Source organism: Rhamphochromis sp. 'chilingali' (assembly GCF_963969265.1).
Source record: "Rhamphochromis sp. 'chilingali' genome assembly, chromosome: 16".
Lineage (NCBI taxonomy): Eukaryota > Metazoa > Chordata > Actinopteri > Cichliformes > Cichlidae > Rhamphochromis > Rhamphochromis sp. 'chilingali'.
The window spans coordinates 33,743,499-33,749,498 of NC_137943.1; positions in this window are offsets into that span (position 1 = coordinate 33,743,499).

A 6,000-nucleotide genomic window follows, 5' to 3' on the forward strand; every position below is an offset into this window, starting at 1 on the left:
GTTCAATAATAAAATTATTCCTCAAAAATACAACTTGCCTAATAATTCTGCACTCCCTGTATGGAAGCCAAGTGATGCCAATATTAACCTGAGAAAGCTACAAATCTGATACATTACTGAATGTAACATAAATATAAAACTGAACAACAGAAATAGTCTGGTTATAATAATGATAAAAAAAATCTGTATGTATATATATTATTTTAAGTATGTCAACAAAAAGCATGTCCCCCCTGTTTTTTACGTTTTCTATTTTTAATATTTTATTAAATGTAAGGTTTTTCCAATTGATTATTTTTACTGATATTTAAACTGGTTTTAAAAAAGTAATATTTGATTTTGTTTTATGTATTAAACACTTTTTAATGCTTTTATAACTTAACTTGAAAAATGACACCCAGGAGGTTATCTTACTGTTTGCTTTTTTAAGAATGCTTAGGAGCATTTAACTAAATATTAGTGTGTTTATGCATATTTGATCCTGTATGTGACCTCGTGTGGATTAGAGAAAATCCAAAATAAGTTCAAACTTCATGTCTCATCACTGTCTTGGCCAACGCTAACTCGAACACTCAGGCACAGAGGCACAGACACCTTCACTGAAATCTGGGAAATGGGTTCAGGAGGATCGTGTCAGTCGCTAGCAAGGTTATTATAGCCACCTTTATTATAGCAACTTTATTTGTAATGTCTCAAATCAATACTACAGTTGTCTCAAAGTGCTTTATATTGTAAGGTAAAGAATATAATAATAGAACTATAACTATAAATAATACGAAACTAAAACCTAAAACCTAAATGTGAAAAAAAACCTTTTAGTTAAATAAAATGAAAATAAAAAATAGACTTTTAAAAACAATGAAAACTGCCTGAAATAATCTGGAAAACAAACTAAAATAACATTAAAAATATAAAGGAAATGAATGTAGTTTTATTATCTGTTAGCTTAATAAGAATCACTCTGATGTTGACAAAACTGTGAGTCAGCTGTTTCCAAAAAGTTACTTGTTTCCCAAATCTTGCCTTTGATGTTTGCTCTCCATTTAAAACTAGTTAAAAAGACTAAAACTAATATTGGAACTAAGAAAAAGTCAAACTAACCACCCTCAGGCTCCTAGTATAAATCTAATAATGCAAGGGGACTTTCAAAGACTGACCTGATTCAAACTTTACTAGATGCAGCTGTGGTACGAATTTTAAAATCGTACGTCACCTAGTTCACGAGTTAGCGCGTTCACAAACTTGGCGGTTGCCATCCTGTCAGCCTTTCACAGCCGAGAGGTAAAAACTAAAGTGAGACGCTCTGGAGACAAACTGAAACTAAACCGAATCAAAAACAAAAAGTCAAACAAAAAAAAAATCAAACCTAATTAGAAAATACAAAACTGTAATAACTGGGGTGCAGCGTGACATCGAGCGCTCTCAGGCCGATGTGACTGCGGCTTAAACAACCACAGGCTTCATTAATAACACCGGTTCTCTGAGGGAACTCGGAGCTCCGTTAACTCCAAACAGTCAAAGTGAAAAAGTAAACGTCAGCTCTGACATTTACTTTAATTTACTGAAGTTGTTTTACAGATTTTCTTGTGCACTGAGGGATCGTCAGTGACATTTCGGATGCTCACCTTCACACCGTAAATGTATTTAAACAGTGTGGAAAAGCCGCCGGTGTGGACATAAGCACTCTGCAGTCATAATGCGACACTTTATAATTTCTCAGATATGGATCCAGACAGATTAAACACCTGCTGCTTCTGCGACGAGGCCAAATCGATGCTGTGAAAACAGAGCAGTTAATGTGGTTTTATCATCACTCTGAGGCTTAAATACTTCTCTCTTCCTCCTGTTCTGTCTCTATACGAGCTTTCTGTTGCAGACTTTCAGTGTATACTCGTAATTTATTAAAGACAGAACTGTTTTTTTCTGGCGCTGGTGTTTGCTGAAGGTGCAGAAAGTTTCCTTTCTTCACTGCCTTCGTCAGTCGGTTGCTCTTCGTCTGTGGCCTTGTAGCTGTCACGGCGAACAAAGGGGAAACGTTAGCGACTGAACATTTCAAGTAAGACTTTACATCGTAGCCTGAGAGCTTTTCACCTGAAACATGAAGCGAAATAAAAGAGAGAAGGGAGCCTTAAATCCGGCGCAGCTCTTCAACTTCACCCCCGTCGTACAAAATGTAAATCCTACCTGTGAACGCATGTTACGGCGCCAAAAGAACACATTTGACAAGTCAATCTCAGAGAGTCCTCAGGAAAAACCAGTGCAGCCTATTCAAGAGTTTCTGGCTCAGAGGAGGAAGAAGAAGTGTTCGCACTCTGAAGGAGAAAATGAAAACGTGTTAATGGAACTCCTCTTTTCCTTCCCCGCACTCCACCCGAGGCCGTTTCTCTTCAACAGATTGCTTGAAGAGCTCAATTGTGCTCAGCTAATGCATAACAAACAGATGGAGCCGAGCGCAATCGCTCCAGAGTGGCGTCTCCGTCTCTTTCTCTCCGAAGCGCTGAAATAAATCAAAATTATGGTTTTTGGCATCAGTGAAGCTGCGCGGGAGGAGAGACGGTGCAGAGAAACACACAGTCACACATCACTCGGATGACGAGCGTTTTAATTACCGCCGTTTTTGCTCCACTTCTCTCAAAACTTTGATGGGTACGGTTGCTGTGACAACCTGGTAGCAGGTGAAGCGTGGCCGAAGCGCGGGTTTCCGCAGGTGTGGGCTGATTTCTACGTGGAGGAGTCATCGCTTGCCAAGTTTGCCAAGGTTATGAAAAGCAGCAGCGCTGAAATTAGACAGAGCTGCTGCAGCTCATTTACACTGAGACTCACCCACTCAACACTGTAACGCAGCACTGGCAGCTAATCAAAGCTCCATCAGCTGTTACAACTCCAAACCATCACAGGTTAGATTTACAGTGTTTTGGTGACCTCTGTGTCGTTTCCTTGACGACAGATGTGATCATAGAAAAGGAACAAACGCAACAAATATAAACGGAAAGGTTGTGAAAGGGTGACTTGGCTAACAAAGTGATGATAAACAATGGGACTTAATTGTGGTTAATGACAGTAACAGAGCATTTATGATGAGTGAAATTTCATCGAGCCAGCTTTTTGATGGATGCAGGATATACGGGGTGTTCCTGATGTCCTTCTTCCCAGATGCATTCTTCCAGTTCTTCCTCGGGCATTTATAGGAGCTCCCAGTTCAGACGAGAGGCTGAGGCTTTGCAGAAACGTAACCACTAACTGTGTTACATTAACTTGGACGTGTGACAATACTGGTGCAGGATATGGTGAAAAAGGCCCCACACAGACCACTCAGCAGCCACTGGTGATGATGGAAACCAGGATTCCCCAACCAGCTGTGAGTCACTGCTGAACTTAGGCCTGCAGACTGGTCGGCTAATAGTTAGCAAGTATTAGCAGACAAACATGAGAAACCAAAAGTAACCGTGACAACCAAAGCAGTTAATCTTAAAATCTGATTTCACCCAATGAGAGAAGCCTCCAGGAACTACTGCCAACCAGCGGGAGAATACATGTGTTTCCATAGCAACCAGCGGTTGTTTCAACTTGCGAGCATGTGTGCATGACGTCACGTGAGAAACCTCAGTATCCGGTTGTTCAGTCTGACGTCACTAGCCGTGTCTGGGCCTAAACTCCGCTGCAGGTCCATATATCAAACGATCACTGTGGCATTACTGAGAGTTGAAAAACTGTCTAAAGTCTTTCATCTTTAATAAAATGATCAGCGTTCTGCTCTACCAGGTGTAACAATTGAGTTTAGCATCCAGGCATCCATGAAAACGGAATTTATGACATTTAACGGAGTTAGAAGTTAGCAGGGAGTTAGCTCGCTAGCTTCTATCTAAATACAATATAGCATGTCCTGACTGCGGGGTTTTGGAAACAAATTCAAACGTACAGCTCTGTTATCACTTCCAGCATAAATGAAGACAGAAAACTAAACAGCAGTGACGTTTGTAGGGTTACTGAAGTTGGGCTAGCTGGTATATAATGATGTGCTACGTGACCACTAGCGACACAGATATGTTAGCATAATATAAACAAGCTAACTTTTTTTCCACTCGATAAAAGTTAACGTGAGTGTTCTCGGTGGTCAGGAACAAATGTAATCGCATGGCAGGATGCTGTAAAAGGACCAAACTTCAGGAGAACAACTGAGATAATCCATCCACAATACGAGGTTAGTCATTCATATACTGCTGCATGGGCTGGGCTGTCGTTACATCCTAAGGTTTTAAAAACTGAGCTTAAATAAATGATTAGCGGTAATAAAAGCCGAGGGAGGTCAACAGTGATCACTGACTGTTTTAGGAGCTTTTTGAGATCAAATAGAAGAAAATACAAAACATTAAACATGTTAACAACACAAAAGCCATATTAAACGCAGACTACTTTAGGCCCGGGGCCCTGTGCTTCGTACGTCGCTTACTACATCCAAGATCAAATGAAACATCCAAGACCAAACCATCGCGCTAACCGTGAGCGCGCTAATCCGGTTCCCCGAACACACCTGCTGTTGACGATTAGTACAGCTGGACGCAGTAATGTGACATCACTGGGTGTCGTAAAAGGGGCTACGCATCGATAGTAGAAACATTGATCGGCAACCCTCTGATTGGTCGGCGAAAATGTCGACGGAGCGCGCTCGGCTCGGTATTTTTCGGCAGCAGAGCAAGAACTCTTGAGTGAGGGATTTCAGGAGTTTCAGAGTTTAATCAGAACGCAAGGGAACACTGCAAAGGCTGCAAAAGCAAGGAGAGAGGGCTGGCAGGAAGTTGCTGACAAATTAAACTCGTAAGTAATTTAATAATAACAATAATAATGGAGTGGATTGATATAGCGCTTTTCAAGGCACCCAAAGCGCTTTACAATGCCACTATTCAGTCACTCTCACATTCACACACTGGTGGAGGCAGCTACGGTTGTAGCCACAGCTGCCCTGGGGCAGACTGACAGAAGCCAGGCTGCCATATCGCGCCATCGGCCCCTCTGGCCAACACCAGTAGGCGGTAGGGTAGATTTATTATATTACACTATATTATCCAATATTATATTACATTATATTATAATATGTTATATTTTATCCTCTTTCACATTAGAGCCACAACAGGACCCACTAGAACATGGGAACAAGTAAAAGTGAAATATAAGAATATTCTACAGAATGGTAATATTTATCACTTATATTGCTTTTAGTCTCTTGGAAAGAGACCCTGGAATAATCTGTTTGTTTATAACAGCAACCAAGAAAAGGGCAGAGCAACAAAAGACAGGTGGTGGTCCTGCACCCTCGTCAACAAGTTGGTTAAGTGAATAATACCCTCACGGGAAAATCGATATCTCTCTATGAGCACACTGTCGCGCTGAGCTAAAGGATCCTGTCTGTCCCGCAATATACGCTGAATTCTGAGGACTCTCCTTATCAATCTTGCACCTTCCGCAATGGGTGGCTCGCGTATACGGATGGCTGCGACAGACTTCCCAAATCCACCTTCGCTTTTATAGCCGTGGTCTCTCATCTTGATTACACGAAGTAATTTACAATTACTACTCTGAAATATGAATTACATCTGTAATAATCACATACATGTAATAGAATGTTAATAGTACATTTCCCTTTTTTAGGAAATGACCTGTATGTATCTGTGTGAAATCAATAAAAGGATCAAGTGCTGCATTGTCTTTAGTTACATTGATGTTATTTATTTATGGTGAAACAGTGGTGGAATATCGCTGTTGCTTTCGTATGAATGACGCGGGCATACCTGCGTGGCCGCGATCTAATCCTGTTTACATAAAGTAAACCTGCTCCCCAGCAGGTTTACGCTTACGGCTCTGTTGCTATGACAGCAAGTCCCGGATGAGCTTCGGGGAACCGAACGATCCAGGATCACGTGAAATTGTCAACAATCTCATCCAGCTAACCTACTTAGCGCGGTACGAAGAACAGGCCCCTGAAGTAGGATTCACTCACGTCAT